The 27354-nt window shown below is 38.2% G+C and overlaps 1 long non-coding RNA gene and 1 pseudogene across 2 annotated transcripts; one reads left to right on the forward strand and one right to left on the reverse strand.

Moving 5' to 3' along the window:
- Positions 1-295: 295 nt before the first annotated feature.
- On the reverse strand, positions 296-17625 carry LOC141571720 (uncharacterized). 2 transcript variants are annotated; one of them, XR_012496790.1, is made up of 4 exons: positions 16923-17625; positions 14695-14711; positions 13079-13184; positions 296-416 (listed from the first exon to the last, which is right to left on the reverse strand). It is a non-coding gene; the product is annotated as an uncharacterized LOC141571720 (long non-coding RNA). The 2 variants fall into 2 exon arrangements; XR_012496791.1 differs by lacking the exon at positions 14695-14711 and having other exon boundaries at positions 16923-17620.
- Positions 17626-24018: 6393 nt separating this feature from the next.
- LOC109454100 (elongation factor 1-alpha 1) lies at positions 24019-26999 on the forward strand (annotated as a pseudogene).
- The last annotated feature ends 355 nt before the right edge of the window (positions 27000-27354 follow it).

Consider the following 27354-nt stretch of genomic DNA (forward strand, 5'->3'; position numbering starts at 1 on the left):
TTAATAAAATGCATGGAAGATTTAGAGAATTAAAGAAAAAAATCTGTAGTCGCATTATCCAAATATTAACATCACAGATATTTTGATTGCTCCTTCTAGAGATTCTCATACAAGTAAGTTTGGTTTCAACAGAGTTAGAATCCTCTTTCATTCACCATTTTGTTCCTGCCGTTTTCATTTACCATTAAAACCTAAGCAAGTATTTCCACTTGGTCAGAACTGAGGAATCACCCACTCGTGAAGTAGGCAAAGTTCCTTCTCCCCATGGAATCTGAATCCAGGAACCTTTGGGGAGTAATTCATAGCGGATTCCCAACTGAGGTTAAAATATAGAGCAAGTGCAAATATATAGCAGCATCGCTGAAAGACGGGAGAGTCCGGTGGAAGCTGAGTTATGAGGAGGGGCCACAGATCACCTGAAAAGGAAAACATATGAAGTCATGAGAAAAGAGGAAGGACTCTGGGCAAGAAGCAGCACCATTATGTATATATATATATAAAGAAGACGTGATATATACATATATATATATATATATGTATATATCACGTCTTCTTTATTAAGTGAAATAAGTCAGACAGAAAAAGCTCAGAACCATATGATTTCACTGATATGTGGGATATAAAACTGAAAACAACAAAGGAACAAAACAAAGAAACAAAGAAACAAAAACTCATAGACACAGACAATAGTATAGCAGTTACCAGAGTGTAGTGGGGGATGGGGGGTGGGAGATGAGGATAAAGGGGGATCAAATATATGGTGACGGGAGGAGAACCGACTCTGGGTGGCGATGTATAGATGATGTATTACAGAGTTGTACACCTGAAACCTATGTAACTTTACTAACAATTGTCACCCCAATAAACTTTAATCAAAAAACAAACAAACAAAAAAGAATCAGCACCAGGGCGTGGGTGGACAGGGGCTGTCATGAAGTCCATCAGATCCCAGTGCACCCAGCCTTGGAGAGGGCTGTGTGGCTCAATGGCAAGAATGGATCTCGAGGGGCCTAACAAGTTCTTCAGCCCCACCCCTGCACCCCCACATAGCAAATTTAGAATAAGCCACAAGAAGGGGCAGGGATCTCCTTGTAACCCAGCAGGAAAGATAAGCATCGCAGATCATGAGTGTGAGAACTCCTGTTTTGAGGGACAGGTTGGCAGAAGCCTGACTTACAGTGGCGCAGGTGACATCAAAACAGAGATTAGGAGCAGGTGGTACCGAGCTCTTAACAGCAAGGGAAAGAGCCTCGAAGGATGTTAGAGGTCAAGGGTGGGTCAGTGCCACCATGTGGGCAGTCAAAGCCAGGAAGAGATGTGGATAAGTGGTTGTGGAGAGATATGGGGATTGCCCGATGAAACAAGTAACTGCAGGCAACAGTCAAAACAGATCGCAAAGCCGAAGCTGAAACAGAGGAAGGCAGAGGTGCAGACTATGTGCAAATTATATGAAAGACCATGCTCTCCAAAGGCAATTGAATTGGGAAACGCATTGGTATTTGCCATGTGGCATGCAGGGGCTTAGGGTAAATTATTCAAGTGACCTACTTAGTGTTCACAAGCTAAAAGCATGTCTTATTGACATTAACAAAAATATTACATAAACTTCATTCATTATGTGGCTATCTAGCAATTTATTTCTCCATTCCCCTATTGTTAGACATTTAGATTGTTTATAATTTTTTGAATCCTATAACTGGTTATTCCACACCAAAGGTTTGTTTTATGTATATTTCTTTAGGCTGGTGTCTAAGATGATAAAATCAGGTTAGTTATTCGGTAATAATTACTATGTATTCCCTGCCAAACAATATGCATTTTATATCACATTTAACTTTGTAACATCATTTGCGGTAGGATATATTCTCAGTTTATAAATGAGAAAACTGAGGCTCAAAAAAGATGAAGTAACTTGCCTGAGATCACAAAGCTAGTGGGACATAGAGCTGGCAATACACTCCCTGGGTCCCAAAGCCCACCCTCTGAACCACTGTATTACCGGTATGCTGAAAATTCTGCTGAATATAATGTTGAAAATACTGCACTGGAAACTGTTCTGAAAGCTCTTGATACAAATAAGCACACTTCATCTGAGTAGCAAAATAATGGAAAATTTATATTGCTTGCTCTAGAATCACCAGTTGGGAAGTGGGTATGAATTAGCTCCAAAGGGCTCCTGGATTCCACGGAGCTGTGAAGTCTGTTTAACCGCACAAGCAGAATTATTGCCACGTATTGAATCACAATGGAAGGCTACCGAGAGAAAAAAATTCTCACTCAAAGTCCCCGTGTATTTGTATTAATTTATAGAGGTGTTAGAAAAATTGACATAAAATATTGTATTTATTGACATAATTATTGTATTCTATGGTTCTGCACCTTAATAAATAATACGCCATTTCTAAAGTAACTTGTTTACTGGGAATATCTTAAAGGGTTACTCTTTTTTTCTTTTTAAGTAGGTCATTATTACTTCCAAAATGTTTACTAAAAGAATTTAGAGTAAAAAAAGAAAGAAGAAAACGTAAAGAAGGAATGATTCTTCTCCTCAAAAATGTGAAAAGTTCAATTAGTGGATGTAAAGATAGCTAAATTCCTAATAAGGGTCACTTAACAATTATAAAATTGATATCAACATTGTTTGGTTATCATTAAAACTTGAATATATTAGCTACTTCCTTTAAATAAATTCAGCTCTCGTGTTTAATAGACTGAACTCACTCAACAGATTCAATGTAGCTAAATGTTTCTTTCACTGCGGTGGTACATCTATCTGGATCAGGGGAAAATCACAATATATTTGAAAAAACCCTAGATTGGACATTTTTAGCTATGCCCCAAGTTAGCTGTTCAGTCATGGGTAAATCACTTAACTCCTTGAAGCTTCAGCACTTTTATGTCTAAAATAATGAGTTTGGATTATATAAAACAATAATAAATGTATTGAAAGAATTATTATGTGCCCTTATGTCCCGTGTTGTATCTTTGATATCATTTAATCTATACACTGTGGAAAGGAGGTGTGAAGACTGCATTAATTAGGATGTGCTAGGTTGTACAAAGCATCAGGATAGAAGGGAGGGAGGGAGAGATGAAGCAAGGGGGGAGGGAGCGAGGAAGGAAGAGATGGAAGGAGGAAGGGAAGGGAGGAAACAGAAGACGGAGGAGAGGAGAGGGAGGAAGGAGAAAGGAAAGGAGAGGGGTGGATGACAGTGTGGACTACAACTTCAGCGCCTTAGTAAAATAATATTGATTTCACGCTCCCGTAAAAACTACATGTTGGTTGGGCCCCTCTCTGTCCTCCTGGTAGCAGCTGTAGGTGGAACGTGCGATCTCTCAGTTACCGCAGTAAGGGAACTGTGCGGCTGGACACTTTAGCAGGATGTTCGTAAGAGCCAGACCCAATGTGGAATGGCTTCATTTCCTGCCACACTCCTTGGCTCTAGAGCCAGTCAGCGGTCCCCTGAAATCTAACTCAAAGGGAGGCTGGGGAATGTAGTCATCCTAACGCCTGAGGATGCAAATGGTGAACGCGTTTCATTGCCTCTGCCACAGTTATTACCCTCCACCTACAGAGAGGAAAACTGGAGCTTAGATACACTAGGGTCACAGAGCTAATGAGTGATGATGACAAAACTGAAAGGATCGCCAGAATCCAGGGCTTCCCTTAGAGAATATTAAATCCTGCAGACCTTTACGAGGTCTTATACGTCTCCCATTGCTTCCAGCACTTCACTGCCTTGCTGCTACCTAACTTGTTCAATAACTAATTAAACATTATGAGATGTGTACGTCTGTGTGTGTGTGTGTGTGTGAGGGGGGTAAAATTCATACATCCACAGTATTATTATAGAACCCTAGTGATAGAATGAAATACTTTTCTAGGAGAAACAACTTACAATTAGGGAGCAGTTTCTGCTCATCCAGGCTGGTAATATCTGACTCGATAAAACACAATCTATTTCTCCTGGAGAAACAGAGAGCATTTATTACTTGATTAGATTCATTTTTATTTCTTCTGTGAAAGCATACCCTTTCATGGAGAGGGTGGCTGTAGCCTCCCTGGCAAGAACGAACCTCAGAGGTGCAGGGCCTGAGACCCAGAGAGATGGAAATTTAAAGGGAGCTCTGACCAGTAACCCACATTCACAAATGTGGGTCTAGTGACACCTGTAGGTTGACATGAATGTTCCCAAGACACAAGGAGGATGCAATGTATGGCATTATTTACACTCACTTTTCTGATCAGGTTCTCTGCTGCACAGCTTTTCAGACAATCCCCATGCATTCTAACAGGCAGTAAAGTACCGGTCAGATGTATTGTTTCAGTCTGCTCTACCTTCGGAAAGATGGTTGATCCTCACTTCTCCTCCCCAGCACCCAGATTTGAATCTCTATATCTGAGACCTGAAACCCCAGAACTTGTAAATATATCCACCTTACCTTCCCTTTCCTATCCAACCATTCTCAATTTGCCTTATAAATATAAAGGCTAAGTTAAGGGAAATACACTCTCATGAAAGATTTAGTTTTCCCTGATTATCATTTTGCTGTTTACCACTTTTGTTGACATAGGCAGGTAAAACTGAATGATGATTTTTATTTTTCTCTGGCTCTTGTGTATGTTAAAATAATGATAGTGCAGAACATGATGTGGAATGTATAGAGCAGTTTCACTTCAAACTGTAAGTATCTCTATGCCTCACCCTTACAACCAACATAAATACGAGACAGGCTTTAATTTTATCTTCAAACGTGTCTATCTAAAGCTCAAGAAACATCACCTCTGTATATTTAAAACAAACCAAAAATATATATATTTCCAAGCTGATTCTTCTTAAGCTGAAGTCTAGAAAAAGTCCTGAACCACTGCTGAATATTAAAAATAAACGTCACCTCCATTGCTAAAGTTAAAGGAAGGAGAAAATAATATTTTTCATATTTTGGAAATTATAGGATCACTCAAGATATTGGACATAAAGCCTGATCTGTTGGTGAATTTAATTCCTAACAAATACCATTGTCCTTTATATTCAAAAATAAAGTTAAAAAGGGTGTTTATGCATACGCCACTGCCCAGTTTGGTCATATAACTGCTCAGAGAGTTGGAAGCTCTTCCAGAGATTTTAAATAAAATGTCAACAGTGACTCGGTGTGCCACCTGGCCTGAGACCTTCATGACACAAATGAGTGTCACAATACTTTACACATTTAGTAGTTTGGTGCTGAGAAACACAGCAGGATGGGAACCTCCCAATCTAGTGATTTTCTACAATGTTCTTCCAGGAGAAGTAAACTCTCACTGTTGGAAACAGACAGACAACCAGTATTGTGGGAGTCTTTCAAGCCCCCAAGTTTTAGATAAATCAGTTGACAACAATGAATGTGGAAAATATAGTGTAGTCCCTCTCGGGCAGTGGTCTGTAAACTGAGCTGTACTTCAGAAGCACCCAGAGAGTTTCAAAATAAATAAAACTTATCCGGGCCTAATCACCCAGTGTTTCTACTGTGCAGCCAGATTTGAGAATCATTGTGTTAAGAGTATAAGCATAGGCAATGGAGGAGGAGGAGGAGGAAGAGGAGGAGGAGGAGGAGGAGGAGGAGGAGGAGGAGGAGGAGGAGGAGGAGGAGGAGGAGGAGGAGGAGGAGGAGAAGAAGAAGAAGAAGAAGAAGAAGAAGAAGAAGAAGAAGAAGAAGAAGAAGAAGAAGAAGAAGAAGAAGAAGAAGAAGGAGAGGAAAATTCTCGAGAGTTGTAGAAAAGTCTATTTTCAAAAAAAGTCATGTTCCCACCTATAATTCTGGCTTACATTCCTATAACAAACAACTTAGGAGGCCCCCATAGAATCTGCCAAATGGAGGAAGAAAAGCTACATTAAACAACATCAAACAACACTGAAAGAAATGAATTTTCTTTCCTGTCGTCATTACTCTTCATCTTCCAACTGGAACTAGTATCTTTCATTAACAGCTGGGTTTAGACTGGATATCAAAGGAGGGAAAGTGGGAATGTGAGAGGCAGTGTTGGAAGTTGAACTATATGCACCATCAACAACAAGAAAATCACAGGTTTTATTCCTAACATTTTCCTCTCCACATAACAAGGATACACTTTTTTCTTAATCTGTGTTCCATCAGACTTCTTGTGGTTCTTGTATTATCCATGAAGAATCCCATACTTGATTCATTAAGGAGCCAGTATAAAAAATGGACAGAGAGGCAGGCATTGCCTTCTGCTCTAAGAGTTCACAGGCAATTTAAAAACTAGACACGCAGACAAAAAGTCCAGGAACACAAAAGTGGGAGTGACCAGTCCTGGTGCAGTTCAGAGCCTTCCCCTGCTCCACAGGCATGGCAGCCCTGCCTGCGTCCGCTGCATTGTCAGCCCACATAGCTTTCCCCACAGCACAGAGCTGAGCAGCAAGAGGCACTGTGGTGAGTGCATAATTAGACCATGTCTTATCAATCCTTTTATCTCACAGAGGGCTTTGCACATATTAATTTCCCAGTTAAATGTCCAATCAATGTGAATAACAAATGCTGAGTTTTAAAGGGGGGTTGTCTTCAACGCTTTCTTCTTATTCTATAACCTTTAGTAATAGAGGAAATGCAGAGGTCATCAATTTAGGTGGCATTTAATATTCCTGACACCCATCTATGAATTATGGGATTTTCTTACTGTTTTGAAAGAAGAACTATAGCGAGGATTGGGGCTCATGGGTGTGTGTGTGTGTAACATAATGCCTGTCTAGGTACTCTTAATACTACAAAGATGAAAAAGAAAGGAGCCCGTATCACCAGGAACTATAATAGACACATCACATAAGTGGTGTCATGTAATTTATTAATACATATTATATTTATTGTATCATTTGACTTAATCCTTTACAATAATCTCATGAGTTTTGGTATCACTTCTTTTTTTGATTTGTAACTAGATCTTAGAAGTAAACCCATTTTCTTTTCTATACTAAAATTTTCTCCTCCCAAAATTTGTGTATAAAAACAGAATATCAAGAATATTTTATGTTCAAATAATTTTGAAAAGCCCCAGTTAAACAAAGTTAATGACACTTCTTCACTACAAGACATCTTAGAGTTTTTAAATGCAATATTCATTGAAACTTTCTAAGAGAGCTATATGTATAAAATGTTAATGCAACTAGTTAAACCAACATGCAAACCTTTATTAAAATGGCTTCACTTGAGGACTCTGTCTAGGGAAAAACCTTTTGTGAAGTTTTTTAATACTACGCTGCACTCAAAAGTCATACACTCAAAAGGGAGTTGAATAAAGCCACAGATACCCAACTTAAAGGCAGACTGTAGTCAGTCTTCTCAGAGAGGTAGAGACAGAAGCCAGGGTAATTCAGAGAAAAAAAGAAAGTATCTACAGCTGCTAGAACAGGCTGCTTAGGAAGTGTGGCATTTGTACTCCATCATCAGTCTCATCGATTTCCTCCCAGGACTCCACAATACAAACCCAGTGATTAGCAAACACAGTTGCCAAAAGAAAGCCCCTGGGCGCCTGTTAGAAGCTGGAAACTTCTTAGGCAGACTCTCAGGCTCCACCCCAGATGGGTGGTTTTTCAAGGTGAATTGTGTATACATTCAAGTTAGAGAGGCCTTGCTTTCGTTCTCGTGGTTCTCAGCTTTGCTGCAGGTGGAATTACCTAAAGAGCTTTTACAAAATTCACCCCATACTAAGTAAGTCAGAATTTCTTGGGATGGAACCCAGGCATCAGTATTTTTAAAGTATTATGGTGATTCCAGAGTGCAGCTAAAGCTGAGAAACTGGTTTAGGTCTAGGGATTACCAACAGCCTCCAAAGTCCTAATTCTAGACCAGCCTCTCTTCTCTTCTCTTCTCTTCTCTTCTCTTCTCTTCTCTTCTCTTCTCTTCTCTTCTCTTCTCTTCTCTCCTCTCCTCTCCTCTCCTCTCCTCTCCTCTCCTCTCCTCTCCTCTCCTCTCCTCTCCTCTCCTCCTCTCCTCTCTCTCTCTCTCTCTCTCTCTCTCTCTCTCTCTCTCTCTCTCTCTCTCCTTCTTCCCCTCCACCTTCCTCTTTTTCACCCTTTCTTATCTATCTCTCTTTCTCCCTCTCGCTCTAATATTAAAAGGATCAATTTTTTAAAAAGATATAACAATCTTTCATCTGTATGCACCTAACAACAGATCATCAAATGACATGAAGCAAAACTGTAGAAGTTCAAGGAGAAATAAATCTACTCTCATGGTGGAGACATTAACACTCTTCTGTCAGCAGTGCTCATATCCAGTAGGCAGAAAATCGTTAAGAACTTAGTTGAACTCAACAATGCCATCAATCAACTGGATGCAATTGACATCTATAGACTACTTCATCTAACAACAGCAGAGCACTTGTTCTTCTCAAGCCCACATGGAACATTTGCTGAGATAGATCACATTCTGAGCCAGGACACATAATTTTTTTAAAGCATAGAAACCATACAGTGCCTACTCTCAGATCATGGTGGAATTAAACTAGAAATCAATAACAGGAAGATAACTGGAAAATTCTAGAACATACAGAAGTTAAACAACACACTACTAAACAACACACAAGTCAGAAGAGAAATATCAAGAGAAATCCAAAATATTTTGAGCTAAATGAAAACAAAAATGCAAATTATCAAAATTTGTGGGATGAAATAAAAACACTCCTTAACGGGAAATTTATAGCATTGAATCTGTACGTTAGAAAAGAAGAAAAATCTAAAATCTCAACTTAGGAAGCTAGAAAACGAGGAGAAAATACAACCCAAAAGTAAGCAGAAGAAAATAAATAATAAGAATTAGAGCAGAAGTAAATAAAATTGAAAATAGGAAATCAGTATACATGAAAGATCATGACAGATCCCAATATCATGACAGATCTCATGAAAACTAAAAAGGATAATAAAATAATACTATATGTAAACAATTCTATGCCCACAAACTTGATAGCTTAGATAAAATGGATAATTTTAATAATTCCTTGAAAGACACTATCTACTAAACTCACACAATAAGGAATAAATAAAATGCTTTCAGTAAAATGGGAATAGAGGGTAACTTTCTCAGTTTGATAAAAGAAAAAAAAAATCTGCAAACACACCTGCAGAGAATATAATACTAACAGTGAAAAACAAAGCTTTCCCACTAAAATCAGGTACAAAGCAATGATGTCTCACCTCCGCACGCCTTGTCAATAGTGTACTGTAAGTCCTTGGTAATCCAATGAGGCAAGAAAAAGAAATCAAAGATATACAGATTGAGAGGGACAATATAAAACTATCTTTGTTTGCAGGTGACATAACTGTTTATGTCAAGCTCTGTAAGAATAGACCAAAAAAACAAAAACACAAAAAAAACAACAACATGGAACTAAATGTGATTATAGCAAGGTTGCAGGATGCAAGGTTATGATACAAAAGTCAAATGCTTTCTTGTATACCAGCAATAAACAAGTAAATTTTGAAGTTAAAAACACACTATCATTTACATTAGCATCTCAAAAAATTAAATAGTTAGGTGGAAATCAAACAAAGTAGGTACACGATCTATACAAGGAAAACTATAAAACCCTGAAGAATGAAATAAAAGAAGAACTACATTAATGGAGAGATATTCCATGTTCATGGATAAGAAGACTCAAAATTGTCAAGATGTCAGTTCTTCCCCATTTGATCCATGAATTCAATACAATCCCAAATGAAATCCCAGCAAGTTACTTTGTCAACATTGAAAAACTGTTTCTAAAATTTATATATGGAAGTCAAAGACCCAGAATAGCCAATATGATATTGAAGGAGAAGAACAAAGTTGCAGAAGGACTGATGCTATTCGACTTCAACACTTATCATGAATCCAGACAGTGTAGGGTCAGCAAAAGAACAGACAAAGGATCAATGGATCAGAATAGAGGGCCCAGAAACAGACCCACATAAATCAATAAATCTTGACAAAGGAGCAAAGGTAACACAATAGAACACAGACTTTTCAACAAATGGTGCTAGAATAACTGGACATCCATATGAAAAATAAAATCAATCTAGACGGACTTTACACCTTTCACAAAAAATAATTAAAAGTGGATCATAGACCTAAATGTAAAATGCAAAACTATAAAACTCCTAGAAGATAACAGGAGAAAATCTGAATTATTTGGGGTATTGCAATGACTTTTTAGATACAACACCAAAGGCATGATCCATGAAAGAAATACTTAACAAACTGGACTTCATTAAATTTAAAAACTTCTGTTCTGTGCAATATAAACATCAAAAGAAGTCAAGCCATAGACTGGGAGAAAATACTTGCCAAAAGCACATCTGGAAAAGGACTGCTATCCAAAATATACAAAGAACTCTTAAAACTCAGCAATAAAAAACAAACAACCCAATTAAGAAATTGGGCCAAATAAGGGCCAAGACTTTAAGAAGCACCTCATCAAAGAAGAATTACAGATGGCAAATAAGCATATGAAAGATGCTTCACATCATAGGTCATCAGAGAAATTCAAATTAAAACAACAATGAGATACCACTACTCACCAATCAGAATGGCAAAAATCTGGAACACTGACAACCCCAGATGGTGGCGAGGATGTGAGACAGCAGAAACTGTCATTCGTTACTGGTGGGAATCAAAAATGGTACAGCCACTTTGGAAGACAGTATGCAATTTCTTGCAGAACTAACCATACTCTTATCATAAGACCCAGCAGTCGTGCTCTTTGTTATTTACCCAAAAGAGTTGAAAATATGTCTACACAAAAACTTGCACATGGATGTTTACAGCATCTCCATTCATAACTGCCAAAACTTGGAAGCAATCAAGATGTCCTTCAGTAGGTGAATTGGATAAATAAACTATGGTTCTTCCAGACAATGACATACTATACAGCACTAAAAAGAAACGAGGTATCAAGCCACAAAAAGACATAAAAATCCTAAATGCATATTATAAGAAGCCAATAAGAAAATGTTACATGCTATATGATTTCAACTATATGACATTTTTTAAAAGGCAAAACTATGAAGATAGTAAAAAAATCAGAAGTTCCTGGGTTGGGGGGAAGGGATGAATAGATGAGGCACAGAGGACTTTTCGGGCAGTGAAAATATGTGATATTATAATGATGGATACATGTCATTATACATCTGTCCATATTCATAGAATGCACAGAATCAAGGGTGAACATTAAGGTAAGCTATAGGGTTTAGGGCATTATGATGTTTATGTAGTTGTAACAAATGAACAATGTCAATTTAACAAATGTTGCAATCTAGTATGCGATGTTGATAATGGGGGAGGCTATGCATGTGTGGAAGCAGGGGGAATATGGCAAATCTCTGTACTTTTGTCTCAATTTTGCTCAGACTTCTCTAAAGAATAGTCTTAAGGAAAAGTTATTGTTAATTGTGCTAGGAGAGATCATGGAATAGCACATATGGAAATAGAACTGCATGTATATTTTTAGCATGTACACTGTAACACTTACTGATGAAATGATGTAATATTTAGAAAACACATTAAAAACAATTTCAAAAATAAAATAGAAAAAAGAAACAAAATAAGAAGCAAGTGTAGAAAATTCTGATCACCAAGAAATATGAATGATGAATAATAAGAGATTATTGTACTACTCTCTATGCTTTTACGTTACATTTTATTTAATGTTACATCTTAACAACAAGAAAATGATACACAGTAAAAATTGAGCCCAGAGGTATAATTCTCCCTGAGGTGATCAATTTCACCCAGATCTTGTTACCTTTGAAACATTATTCTACATATCAATAATTATATTACTGTATATCCTATTTATGAGACCATGCCACCTATTCTGTTTTGTATTTTACTTTAACTTACCTTGGGAAGTTGCATAACATTACATATGGAGCTGTATGGTGCATCTTAATGATTGCATGTGAATCCATCTCACAAGCAATTTTTATGAATGTTGTTTTATCCATTCATATGCATGATAGAGAAAATGACTTTTAGGTTAAGGAAAAAAATCAATGGAAACATTTGTTCCCTACTCTCCAATGATGCGTGCCTGACTGAGGCAGCAGGACAGAGGCCTTTTAGCCATAAGCCCACTACTAATGGAAAGCTGACACATGTTCATTCCTTCCTGGTCTTTACTTTCCCATACAGAGCCCCAAATGCCACATGTATACCTGGGTATCTGATAAATTGTTTTTTTTTTTATTCTTTTCAAAATGAATGAAATAATATTATCCAGTCACAAGAAGAAAAAATATTTTCAAAAGAGAAAACATATTTTTTCCCATGGTGAGAAGGAAATTACTCTAAATTAAGGATCAACTTAAAAGAAATCATTTGTATTATTCAGAAAATTATAGATACAAAATAACTTTTAGAATGAAATGCAGATTTTTTTCCAGAGGTTTGAAGACAAAAATAAAAAAGATAAAGCTATTATTCTACTTTCATTTTTTTCTTTTCTTCTATATTCTTCTAAGGTACCAGTAATCTTTGTTAAAATATTCTTTAAATATTAAATTATTAAATATTAAAAATTATAATTGTTAAGGTTATTTTCAAGAACAAAGGCCAAACATCTAACTGTAAAGGCAATTTGCACTTTCTAGTTTGAGTACATTTATAATCAATCAGGGAAATGATTAAATGAAACCTAGGGATTCAACCACAAATAACACATTATGAAAAAGTTTGTTTCACTGTCTCCTAGCATACTATAATATGGAATGATAAAATTAACCCTCAGTATAAATCAAAGAAAACGGATTTTAGTTTTCCTATTAAGAGCCACAGACAATGCTACTTATGATCCCATATCCACCTACATAAAAATCAGAAAAAAAAGATTCTATACATCCCATATTTTTCTACTAATTATCAGCAATTTAACAGGCATTGTTGTGTAAAGTAGAAAATATAACAATTTAATATTTGTATAATTCTCTAACATTTCCTCTTCCCAACAATCCTCCTTCTTGAAGAATAAAATAATTTTTGTGAACTTTATGGTGATATAATTACAACTATACCCATAATAGGTTCCACAATAATATTGCCTTCCTTTTACCTGTAAGCACGTCCTGACTTGCTCCTGACATTCCAAGGCACATGTCCTTAGGATGTTAGTTCTGTCTTCGTTTATTTCCTCAAATGCGATTTCATTACCCAAAAACCTAAAATGGAAAATGAAATCATTTAGATAGAAGGGACTTTGAGATGGCCAAACATAATCCCATCAACATCGTACTACTACTAATTATCATTTATTGAACAACTATTATGTACCAGGCACTGTGCTGAGAACTTTTCCTGTATCACATCATTTAATCATCGCAAATCTATGTGACAGATACTGTAATTGTCTTCAGTTACTGGTAAGAACAGACCAGTTCATGAACATTAATTACCATGTTCAAGCTCACTGTAAGAAACGGTTAATTTTGTCTCCTCAGTATTTACTCACCTTTCTTCTCATATTTCTTTAAGGAACTTATCATGTCTACCTTGCTTCAGTCAATGTCATTAAGTTGAGGCCCCCCTGGCTCCTGGGCCAGGCCAACTAGAAACATTCATTGGTTGGAGGGTAGGCTCATGTCTTAAATTGGAGTAAATCCCAGGGCCAGTGTTGGTGCTTTGGGAGAAGAGGTGCCCTCATTCTGGGGAGGTCGCTGAACTGCTGAGATATAAATCTGGAGCTCAGGGTGGCCATCTTGCCACCATGCAGGGACAAGTCAAAAGGAATGAGACAGACAAATTCTAAAGACATCAAGAATGCCTGAAGTCTGAACTCCTCCTAAATTTTGGGTCATATAAGTGAAAAAACATTGCTTTTTTTTAAAGAATCTGTTTGAGTTGACTTGTACTTTTGCACTGGAATGAGTAATGAATCACCCAATCAATAAGCTGATACATGGCAGGGCCAGGGATTAAACCCGGGTTTTCCATTCTAATTCTCTTACATCCCAGTATTGGAATTTGATTTGATGCTCTGTTACTTCTGAAGAACTGGAACAAATTAAGACACAATTTAGCCACTGAAGGTGACTTAGCCACAGACGGTGACCCAGAAAAAGATCCCAAGTCAAAGATTTATTTGCAAGTAATTTGGTAAGGACATGTTACTAGGGAAACTAATAAAGCAGGGTGTAGCCAGAACAGGAAAAGAAAAGAATCCAAACCAGGGTGAAATTTCAGGTGCAGCCCCAACCTCAACCTGATTTGTAAGGAGCTCTGAAAGTGTCAATTACGCTACAGTTTGTCTTGCTTCAGGCAGGAAACTAGGCTTCTTGATTAGATTCCAGTCAGACGCTGACCAATGGACTACCCTGAGTGGAGGGAACATACATTCCCATGTTCTTCCTCTCTCTGCACTTATTGGAGACATAGCTCCAGTAACCCTCTGAAGGATGGCTACAGAAAGTAAGTCTGAATTAGAGGGACCTTTCCTGCATATCTGGCACGATCAGCTTTTCTGGAGGGGGATCTTGGATAAGTCAAAACCATAAAAAGTTCTCAATAAGATGATGAAAAATTGAAGTACAACTTGTTTCCTACCTCTTTAGAATTTTCCCAAATCCATAGACAGAAACTTTACTATGATTTTCTCACATTTCTTTAGGTGCCAGAGAACATTTCCCTATCCACAAAGTTTTGACCCCATCAAATATCTTTAACTTCACTTACCATGAAATGTATCACATCTACAGAAGGGAAAACAATAGAGTTAATATCGATAAGTTGTGTTAAAAATTAGATGACACAATACTTTATCACAATACCTAGTACTGAGCTATTCACATGCTATAGCAAATATGGGCTGAATTGTATTCCTACAAAATGCATATGTTAAAGCTTTAACCTCTAGAACTTTTGACTGTGAATTTATGTAGAGTTAGGGCCTTTAAACAGGTGATCAATTTAACATGAGGCCCTTAGGGTGGGCCTTAATCCAATCTGACTGGTGTGCTTACGAGAGAGAAAATTTGGACACACACAGAGCCCCAAGGATGCTCGTGCACAGAGGAAGGACCATGTGTGTCCCCTGCAAAGAGATGGCCTTCTGCAAGTCAAGGAGAGAGGCCTCAGAAGAAACCAAACCTGCTGACACCTTGATGTTTGGCTTCTGGCCTCCACAACTGTGAGAAAATAAATTTTTGTTGTTTAAGCCACTCAGTGTGTGGTATTTTGTTATGGCAACACTAGAAAACGAATCCACGTGCATATCATAAGTCCCTTCCTAGTTCCTCATTCCAATATCCCATCTTTCCTGAGTATATATCATTAGATGGCTATATGTCCTCTGCACAGTGGTGTGGGCCTACCAAGCTGAGCATTTCAGCAACAACCCTTAGAAGAGAATGGAATAGTTTTTCCAGAAGTAATTAGTAAACACACTCATATTCCACATTTTCTGACACTATAATTTAGCAGGCAGGAAATTATTTTCAAGGCTCAGAGACCACAGTAATGTCAGCATGAGCACCAGATGAAATAAAACCAGGACCCAGAGTCCAACTGCGTTTATTTTCAGAGCATTAGTAAAGGATAAGATGAAGTGAAGGTGAGATCTCTCTCTAGTCTCTCAGGTCTAATTTTGGCTCACCAACTCTATAAAAGCTATTTAGAAATATTAGGTACTTAATAGAAGCTAAACCATCTCTCCACATCATGTCCATAATTCTGAAAAATGAATCTGGGAAATCAAAGTCGTAAATCTCTTTATAACTGCTTTCCAAATCAAATGATTTCTTAAATGATTTTTATTGGAATAGTATGCCTAACAGATAAATCCAGAGACACAATAAAGCGTTTCACGATGGAAATAGAAAAACGAGTTAAAATAATAGAACAGAGAAAACAGAACCATGTGCTCCTTTTTTTGAAATCCTAGTTAATGTCCTTGAAGAAAAGAGGAGGTCTGGCAGCATACCCAAAGCATCTTTATGTGTATTATCCCCTTTGAACCTCACTGTAGCACAGGAGATGAACAGGGAAGTAACTTAAGGCCCAAGAACTCACCAAGTACTTTGCCTGATATCATAACAGTAAGTGAATAGAAAACTAATCAAATTTTACAGCATTTCCTATACGTAGGCAACGTATGTGATGCAACAAAGTATGTGTGCAGCACTCGAAAGATAAAGCTAAAGAGCTCAAGAATTGAATGCTAGGACAATAACAACATGAAATAAGATATATAGAGATATATCTTATTTTAAAAGATATATAGATATATCTTATTTTATAACACACACACACACACACACACACACACATATATATATATATATATATATATATATATATATATATATATATATATACTATTGCAATGTAAATTAGAACAAGCACACAAAAACTGAACCAACAAGATGTTATGATGTACTGAAAAAGAAAAACACAAGACCAAGAAGTGAATACTTTGAAATCTTTAGGTTGCAAGTGATAGAAAGCCTGACTTGATTTTCCAGTCAAGTTGGCAGACTAGATAAATGCTGTGCTCACCTCCTCTCAGGCCCATATTAATTACTATTAAACTACAGAACAACCATCATTGAGAATCACCTGAAGTCTAACTGAACCAAAGCCCTACAACTGTGGACATACAGAAGAAGCCACTTCGAGACTGGTAGGTGGGCCAGAGACACAGACTGGGCTTGTCCCACACCCATGTGTGACCATTAAAAATCGGGAGGAATATCTCAGCTGCGGAGGTCCTCATGCCCCCGTAAGAGAAAGGGGTCCATACCAGGCTCCCCAGCCCAGGGTTCCAGTGCTGGAGAGAGAAGTCTCCATAATTTCTAGTTATGAAAACCAGAGGATATTGTGGCTGAGTGGGACAGAGGGAGGCTGCACTCCCAGGTGCTCCTCTTAAATGGACCACAGATGGACTTACTTGCTGATGGACTTACCTGGTCTGGGTTCCAGCACTGGGGCAGCGGCTGGACAGGTGCCAGGGACTTACAGGGAGGAACTGAATTGTCTAGCTTCAGAGTGAGAGCTGGAGGGGCAGCTTTCACCTGAATGGAAGAGCTGGTGGAAGCCATTATTTGTTTGTTGAGTCCGTCTCCTTCCCTGCACACAAATGCAGGCAGATGACACATCTCCATCAATCTGGCTATCACCTTTCATCTGTCCTGCCCTGGAGATTCCTGGAGACCCCACTCCACCCAGCTTTCGGACATACTCAAGCTTCTTCCCGTGGCTTTTCCATACAAACTACCTGTCTTAGCTCATGCTGCAGAATTTCATAAAATCTCTCAAAGGTTCATGAAACCCAGACAAGCAGCATCTGGCTTCAGCATGTCCCATGATCTCTGGCTGAGCAGCCCTAAGCCTGGCATTAGCAATAACTGGCCTGGTTCACAGATTTACCTGTCAAGGAACCTCTAATCCCTGTGCGTATGGTGGCTACCTTTGGATTGTCCTGTGGCTCATACCAGGTGGCCCCAGGCAAAGCACAGGCTATGGCTAAACTTGGCCTATAGTGGGTTCCCTCCCAGGAGGCTGCAGGGTTGGCATAACTGGTGGTCAGCTTTGGACCAAGCTGGAGAATCACCCAGCCACCTCTAAGGACAACACACCCAAAGGGCTGATGGGCAAACACCAGAGCCCCGCTAAAGTAAATCCTCTCTGTAGGGTCAGCCTTTGCACCACAACTCCTCCACTGTAGTCATGCCAGCCCTCACAACCAATCAACCTGAGGGTCAATCCCTCTAATTGATGTACAAACAGCAACCAAGGCTCAACTACAACAGGAGGGCACACACAACCCACACAAGGGCACACCTGCAACACCAGCTATGGTGACCAGGGAGACTGCACCACTGGGTCCCACAGGACACCTCCTATATAAGGCCATTCAACTAAGACTGGGAGGCATAGCAATACCCAGGAGAAAAAAGAATATTTCCACCAAAGAATAATGAAGCCACTTCTGCCAGAATCCCCCATCAAACATCTGATAACATCTCAGTCATTGTGCCTATTCATCAACCAATCTCTATGGCCAAAGGGACTGAATGTGCTTGTTAATGTAAGTCAATCAGGAACTACTCCTTGAAGAAAGCTGTGTACTATAGCATGGAGGGGTGAGTGTTTCAACCACAATAAGGATACTATCACCAGTGTAAAAGAACATAGGTGTTAGTCAAAATCCCCCCAAGATATGTATGTCTAGAAGATGTAACATTTATGATGGGCTTTGAAGAATGGATGTGTATGGCGAAGGGGGTTGCCAGGAAGCAGACAACATAACCAGAGCTCAGTGTCAGGAAAAATACAAGATTCTGTAAGATAACGTGCTGTTTACATCTGAATGAAAATGCACTGAAAAGGGGCTGTCCTAGAGTGGAGAGCAGGGGCTAGCTGATCTCATAGATTTGTTAGGAATCTGCATTAAGCAGCTTCCAAACTTTAAGAGTCTATAGATAATCAGAGGAGGAGGGACTAATAGTAGAGTGTGTCTCTTTACCTCCTGTCAGCTGGTAGGATGTCCTATCCAATATGAACAATACATCTCTCACAATGGCATCCTCCCCTGTCACCAGCCCTACCTTCCAAGAGCCTGACTGTGGGGACAGAACCCCAAAAAGCAGTTTCCAGGCTCTCGGCCTCACATAGACAGGTACTGGCTCAGGTAGTAAATGGCCATCAACTGTGATTGGATTGCCATCAGCTGTGGCTAGTTGGCCGTCAGCTGTAACCAGTGAGCCATTGGCCACTAATATAACTGCTGTGGCTATGCTGGCAGAGGGAGGAGGAAGAATGGGGGCTAGCAAGAAGATGGCGGCTGGGCTGGCAAGCATGGATGGCGGTTTGCGGACAGTGTGGATCCAGCCTCCAGTGAGAGTATAGTGCCGCCAGAGAGAATATAGTGGTATGACTCCCCTACTATGGCTCCGTGGGTGTTCCTTTTTGGCCTCACCATATCCTGCGTTCTTGTGTGGGGAGCGGGAGCAGAGACCCCGCCTGGCACCCCGCATGACACTGACCTTACCCTGACCTATAAGATTCAGCACACCAAACTGGCTAACAGTGGAACTAGAACAGCAGACTGCCTGCTCCATCGTTTACTACAACTATGACTTAGCACAACTTATTCAGCCTATTTGAATCTCAATTTTTTTCTCATTGGGAAAACAAGAATACTAATACACTTAACAACATGAGTTGGTATGAAAATTGAATGCAAACATAGTAAACACTTGGGAAGAATAAGCTACTAATATGTTGATGGTTTACCTATTCCCATACTCAGTATGTCTTATCAAATACCCAACCCCCCAATTCATATTTCTCTGATTATTTGGAGTGTCATACAGCCATAGAAGTACAAGAACTGTGTTGTTACATTGTCCAGCTTTAAGGAACACAAAGAGATAACTAGAGATAACTGCCATTTGGGGGAGAAATTTTGTTTTGTCTTGTTTTACTTTTTAAATTGACTTTTTAGCCAGTTTGAAGTAATACCAGACAAATAAAAAATAACAAGAGTACTATGACAAAGAAATATCCTTTATCCAGAAATCCTTTCAAGTTTGGCTAATTGTCCCAATCATGTCCTTTATAACAGCACCAGCCCCAGGATCTCATATCATACCCAGCTGTCTTTGTAGCCTGCTTCATCAATCTGGGACAATTTCTTGGTCTCTTCTTGACCTTCATGAACTTGACATTTCTGGAGTTGCAGGTCATTCCTTTTGTAGAGTATTTCTCAATGTGGGTTGGTCTAATGTTTCTTCCCGAAGAGAAACCCATTATGCATTTTTGGCCAGGATTTTACAGAAAGGAGGTGATGTTCTCATTGTAAGCTATCAGGTGGCATAGAATGCTTCTTTGTCCCACAACCAATGGCACTAATTTGATCATTTGATAAATAGAGTGTCTGCCAGTGTTCTCCTCTGTAGCATTACTTTGGTATTAATAAGTATTTTGTATGGAGATACTTTGGGTCCATGAATTTATCCCATTCCTCTGCCCACTTTCATTTACTAGATTTAGCTTTTATTGAATTAATTATTGACATAGTGGGTGCAAGGTAGTTTTCAAGTTCACCACTCTTTCTGTATGTATTATTTGATATTCAGTTATAAAAATGGTTTCTCTTATTCCCATGTATTTACTTTATATTAATTCAATGGTTTATAATCCATCAATATGGTTATTTATGCTGACGATCAAACACACAATGCGATATACAGATGATGCATTACAGAACTGTACATTTGAAACCTATGCAATTTTACCAACCATTGTCACCCCAATAAATTTCAAATAAAAAAGTGAATTAATTTTTCCCCCCCGAATTAGACAGTGAGAGCCCTTTGAAGCTTGATAATGTGTCTTTTTCCTGCTTTTTTTTTTTCAGCACTTCTTTTTTGTGCAACAAGATATTCCAAATATATTTTCAACTTTGCTTTCCCCTGACTTGGATAAGCCATTTCTCCAAAAAGGCTGGGTTCTTTTAGCGGAGAGTAGTATGTGGAAACCAGGATATGGGTGTGAGGTATGTCCATTGATACTGAGACTTGAGGTCTGACATGTCTTTTATCTACATTATCTAGTACATCTGTTATTCCATTCTACACACAGAGTTTATGATTCATTTGAATCTTGCTTTGCTCCATATTTGTATTCAGTTCTTCACCATGAGAAACCTAGCCCCATCATCCTCAGTGTATTCACTGATTTGCTCAATCCCCGTGTGTAGGCCATGTCCCGTCTCAGCAGGCGTCCTTCACTCCCAACTCTGATACACCATCCTTACCACCATTACTATTCCTGCCTGATGTCACAGAATGGAAGAAGCAGAAGAGGGAGGAAAAAAGGAAAAAGGAAGAAAAAAAGAACAATACCGGCAGTGTCTTATTTTAGTCACGGTTGCAATTGCTGCTTATGTTATGTTCTTTAAAATATTCCTAAAATTGCTGTTAGGTTTTACTTTTATTGATCATTCTGCTCCTACGAAATTGCTATTGCTGTATCTGTTGGTTATTATTCGGCTTCTCTCACATTCTTTGCCATGACTGGGTTCAAGCCCAGTGAAACTAGGGATGGGAGGGGTAGGTAATTAGTATGGCCATGCACACTTTGGATTCTTTTTGTGTCGGCGTGATAGAGTGCTCTGATTGACAGCTCTAACAAAATCCCACGGAGTGTGTGTGTGTGTGTGTGTGTGTGTGTGTGTGTGCGCGCGCGCGCGCGCGCGCGCTAGGCAGGGAGCAGTTTCTCAAAGGAATGGTGAAATCTATTTCCAAAAGAAGGAGAAAAGAAACGTGTACCCTCTTAATCTGTATTTCTCTCCTGATTCATTGTGATGGTGTCCCAACTGATCTCTCTGCCTTTGATTTTCTCCAAACTTAGCTTTTTTACTGAAAACCATGCTTTGTGTTATATCAAGCTGACATCTCTGCTCTCCCCTACACCGCTCTGGGTCCAACTTTGCCTGGTGGACTTCTCCTGTGTATTACTAGTGGCACTAATTTGAATTGTGTTTTTATAAAAACAAAACAAAATAAAACAAAACAAAAAAAAAACCCTGAGATTTTCTAGAGCAGGAATTATTTGATTCATCTTTCAATCCCAAACCTAATGGTACCTAGAATTTAGTAAGTGATCAATAAACATTTGTTGAGTGAATACATTAATGGGTATATGAGACCAATCTAAGGAAGCTAGCATTGGATAAGGGCATCTAACATTTGTAACTTTACAAGTTAGTTTTTACAGTTGATTATTTTGCAGCAAGTTTCAGGAATCTGCACTTTTAACAAGAGCCCCAAGTTATTTTATTCAGGTCATACTTTAGTTAAGACTGAGATACGTTTCCATGTTCTTGATTTCAAGTTCAAAGAGAACATTTCATTCTCTAGTGCCACTATTAGAGCACTTTTTTCTGAGCATTACAGACTCTAAATGAATTATGTGTTTTAAAAGGAGCTGAGATGCAACCTTAATTAGTAATGGACATTCTTGCGATGCAGGCTAACACAGCATTATTTTTCATTTATTTTATCTTGTGTGCCACATAAATACTTCTTTACATTCTTCCAAAGAACTATTATCTATGCACGTCGCAGCTGAATCAAAAATAAAACTTCCTGTTTCTAAGAAATACGGACATATTGTTACTCTTGATTTATAGGAAGCAATTGGCAGCCTTTTAGGATTGCAGGATTATTAAAGCATGACCACAAATCTAGCAGCCTGTAAAATTATTGATACCTAGAGAACATTTATAGTCTCATATACTATGTAGAAGACTAGATAAATGGCAAACATGTTTTTGTTATCATGCATATTTTTTCCAAATATCAGGGTGATATTAATAGATGCATCATTTTCTGCACAGCTGCATTGTTGCATATACTTTCTTACTGAATAATCCCAGGAAGAAAAAAAAAATTCTCATTTCTCATACCATTGTTGAATAAAAAACTAAGAGAGTTGTGAAAGTGACATAGGAATTGCATGTTCTCCTTGTCCGAGAAGATCTACATGGGTTGTGTTAGAAGAAAAGTATAAGAAGATGAAACTGGCCTGTCTATGACTGTGGTCTCCACAGATATGAGCAGGTCAGCTGGTGAGAGAGGAATCTGTACTCCTCCCTGTGGGAGCATTTGCTCTGGATAGACAGTGGGTATCTTTGATGGCCTGGTCTCAGATTGGCCAGGCACTTGCTTACCTGTAACAGCACTACTTAAGTGGCTGGAGTAGGTGAGTTCAACGGCTTGGCCCACTACTTCAAAACCCCACAGCCAGACTCTGGGCCATTCACTGAGTCAGTGTCACCTCATTTTCTCATCTGACACCAGCAGTTGTCTGCCCCACTTCACCTGATGGCCTGTATATTTTGTCATCATATGTTATACCCTCTAGTCTCTTCTCAAGTCTCCTTTTTTTCCACTTGAACATTGAAGTTTACAACAGAGCTTAGGGCCCTGAATAAATGGATCATACTCTCAAAATATGATCCCATTTGGCAAGAGGAGTTTGAATTGCACTACTCCTATACTGAATTGCCCAAACAAAAGGACATTATCACAGGTAAAATCTGTGAATCAGTCTCTTTCCCCCTTCTCATTCTCTTTTCCTCCTACATTGGGAAGGGGAAAAAAAAAGTTAGCCCAATATATTGAGAGGAAGAATTTTTCTTAAGTATATCATAGTAGAAAAGGTGAAAATATACCATTTATATACCAGTAACAACTACTCCAAAAGGGATTAACATGGTATATCTATAGCATTCTCCAAACAATAACAAAAATATTAACTATACCCACAAATTGATAGGATTTTTAGTGTCAAGCAACACCAATGCAAAATGAAATTGTGAGAGGAGCAGCTGTTAATCAATGAAAATTACTCTCTGGATGGTCCATTGTCCCAAGGGCTTGTGTGCATTAGTAGCTATGGTTTCAGAGTTTAATTATTCCTGAAATTCTCTGCCTGTGTAAATAGATGTTTATCTTCAGCAGCAGTTTATTCAGTAAAGTGTTGTATACACATGATTACTGAGTGTGTTTAATCAATGCTCACAAAAGTAGCAGAATTTGGCTCCAACTAGCAGTAATGTTCTCAAGAGAGAAATGTGCTACCTATTAAGAGAGCCCATTAGGACCAACGTGGCCCAAGTACTCTTTTATACTTGAGTATACCTACTCAACCATGACAAACCAGCTAAGCTGGTAGTCAATAAAGAAAAAAGAAAGAGTCCAAGCTACATTATTTTTTTTCACAGACTAGGCTATGCCAGTGATACTCCTTGAGGGAATTATCAATGTAATTGCCACTTAATTACAGGGCTGTAGCGTAGATCAATTTTTTACTTCAGAGAATTATACTGGGAAATGTGCCTTAGGAGTTCTATTTCTTTCTGTACATCTAGAGAGTTTCCTTCTGCTATCCTAAAATAAATATTTCACAGGAAAGATTGACTAAGGCTGTTTGTATCAGAAATGGGAGAGCTGTCTAGACTCTCTTAAATTTGGGGATTTAATTCTAGAAATGGGAACATTCACAGAAAAACAGGGCTGGGAGAAATTCAATGGACAAGGACAGATAGATAGGCGTGAGGTGAGGCAGGAAAAGAATGAGTGCTTTGCCTCCTCCCACTTCATATTCTAGGTCATATTATTGCCCAAAATGCATCTGAATCAATCAAGAGACAATCTCTCATAGTAGATTTGGGCAAGGTTGCCTTAATGAAACAAAGTGGAGGTAAAGGTTGTGTCACCAGATACTTGCTATGTAACCTTGGGCAAATTTCTTAACATCCTTGTATATCAGTATGCATCCTCATCTGTAAAATGGGAATAATATTAGTATTCATTTACAACATTAAAGTTTGTTGTAAGATTAAAGGAAAGAATGTGCATAAAGCTTAGACTCTTAGACTCTTTTTTGGTTGGTTATCTTTTTAGTAGAAATAAACACAATTAAAAAATTTTAATTGAAATATATTTCACGCATAACATTGTATAAATTTAAAGTGTACAACATATTGATTTGATACATTTATATGTTATATTATGATTGTCATTGTAGCAATAGTTAGCCTTTCTAGCATGTCACATAATTGTAATTTCTTCTTTTAATGACCTCTTTTAATGTTTAGACTTATCGTTGTAACTACCATGTTTCCCTGAAAATAAGACCTAACCAGAAAATAAGCCCTAGCATGATTTTTCAGGGTGACATCCCCTGAACATAAGCCCTAATGCGTCTTTGGAGCAAAAATTAATATAAGACCCGGTCTTACTTTCGGGAAAACATGGTGTAATTTATATTACTATACTATAGTTCTTTCATCCTCTTACTCCTCTTCAACAGTCCTTTACTGCCAGCAGTTTGATTGTTTTTCATCAGTTCTCTTTATTACAATTTTAAGAAATCAGAATTGTAAAATAATTGAGAATTGATCAATTTGATTTTAACTCGACAATTTACCTAACAGAACAAAAACAATTTTTGATACATGTGGGGAAAGGCAGGTAGGGAAATTAACATTTATTAAATGCCGTCACGTTCACTATATTTCTACATGGTAGATATTTACATTTCTATTCATAGTGAATAAAATTTAAGCTCAGGGAGGTACAATAACATTTTAAATACATCAGTGATTTTCTAAACTTTTCAATTATAAGAACCCTTTTGGAGATATAAAAATAAAACAGACCACCTCATAATAATAGCCATAAATATTGTATTTGTTGACTGAGAAAATGTGTAGTATGAATAATTTAATATATATGTATAAATCACAATTGGGACAAAATAAAAATAAAATAAGTGGTTTAGCTATTTTTATTCAGCCTATAAACAATGTTGTGTAGTTTAGTCCACATCTAGGCTTCTTGCATTAACTCTACAGACCTCTAGGGTTTCTGAGTCAACAGCTTGAGGAACCATGCTCTGTATAATCCCGTCTCATTGATTATGCAACATGCTTTCCAGCAGTTCTGAGGCATTGTTAGGTATTTGGTTTTAGGTATTTGTTTTATTTAGATTAAGTTTACCAAAATATATATTTATATGATTTGGATTTAATAAATATAAACTTCAATGACATTTTTACTGCCATTAAAATAAGCTCTTGATTACTTATATAAAGCAGGTGTGTTTCAGAGAAAATTTTTGGTGGGGCTTCACATTAATAATAATAATAATAATAATAACTGATTTTATAAGGCAGCAAACAACAATTCTAGGACCAACATTAGTCAGAAAGTTTAAATGAAACTCCTTTATAGCCTCGTCATGGTAATAGTAACAGGTACGGAGTTGTCATCAGTATTGATTGAGGACTCATCAGCCCTCTGCTGATGAGTTCCATTTGCTTAAACTACTTTAAAGGTCTGAGAAGAACTGAAAATCTGATCCCCTCTGACTCTATCTTAGAAGCTTCCTCTTAATACAACACCCACGATGTGACAGGATTTTTAGTGTCAAGCAACATCAATGTAAAGTGAAACTGAGAGGAGCAGCTGTTAATCAACAAAGATTACTCTCTGGATGGTCCATTCTCCCAAGGGCTGGTCTGCTGGTATTTATGAATTTGAAGCTGGTATCGCCAAGAATGGGTAGACACATCAGCACGACCTAGGGAGTTACATGCTAGGTTATTGTTGATTTTAATACAGTGAATTATCCTGAGCCACTGTACAGCTAGAAGAGATATGAAAAAATTCACCTCTACATTAAGAAAAGTGGCTATAACCTCAACACAGTGGCAACACGGTAGAGCTAAGAGCTAAAATACTTTGGTGCAAGGGATGGAAACTGACCATCAGGATGGCAATGCCAGTGGAACTATATTGAAGCTCTGGCCTGGATGATCATCTTATCCCACTTGTGTGTCCCTCCAGGCTCTCTACAGAATTGGAAGTATTAGTACAGTCCCTGGGGGCTGAGTGGAAACCAGTGTTCTAGACCAGGCATGGGGACCATCTTTGCCCAAATCAGCATTACAACTGAAACAAAGTCTGTTGAAATGCATCTTGAAACTTTGAGTGGAGCTCTGCCTAGGGACAATATGAGCTTTGGTGTCAAGGAAATGTCTGTGAAAGATGTTGGTTGTGACAGTTTGGCTGGTGACAGCAAAAATGACTTACCAATGGAAGCAGCGGGCTTCACAGCTCAGGTGATCATCTTGAATCATCCAGGCATTATGAGTGCTGGCTATGGACCTGAGCTAGATTGTCACACTGCTCACATCGCTTGCAAGTTTGCCAAGCTGAATAAAGTTTATTGCTGTTCTTGTATGAATCTGGAAGATGGCTCAAATTCTGGAAATCTAGTGAATGCTGCCATCATTAAGACGGTTCCTGACAAAATGATGCATTGAGAATTTCTCTGTCTTTCTCTGGGTAATTTTTCTGTTTGTAATGTAAGAGAGACAGCTGCTATGCTTGTCCATGGCAGTGGACAAGAAAGCTGCTAGAGCTGGCAGTCATCAAACCTACTCAGAAAACTCGAATGGCTAAACAAATGTTACCTAGAACACTTCACTCACTCTTAATCGGTTGTGGAAGAATGCCTCAAAACTGTCTGTCTCATTTGACCATTTAATTTTAATAGTCAAAGATGACGGGTTAATGATACAAATGTATTGTAAAACTTTCAGAAGGAAAAGCATGTTTTGGGGAACAACTTTTTCTGTGTGGCAATTCTAAGTTGTTAGATTTCAAAATGAGTACTTTTTATATGAAAACATCTTGACCAAAATGTGTCATAGAATTTTGAGGCCCAGTGAAGCAATGTTTAATGATAAATCTGTGTCTTCTTTTGGTCAACATCAAAACTTCCTATAGAATTGCTTAGGTAAAAGACTTAAAGAAA

This window comes from Rhinolophus sinicus, linkage group LG05 (assembly GCF_036562045.2).
Source record: "Rhinolophus sinicus isolate RSC01 linkage group LG05, ASM3656204v1, whole genome shotgun sequence".
In the NCBI taxonomy this organism is placed as follows: Eukaryota; Metazoa; Chordata; class Mammalia; order Chiroptera; family Rhinolophidae; genus Rhinolophus; species Rhinolophus sinicus.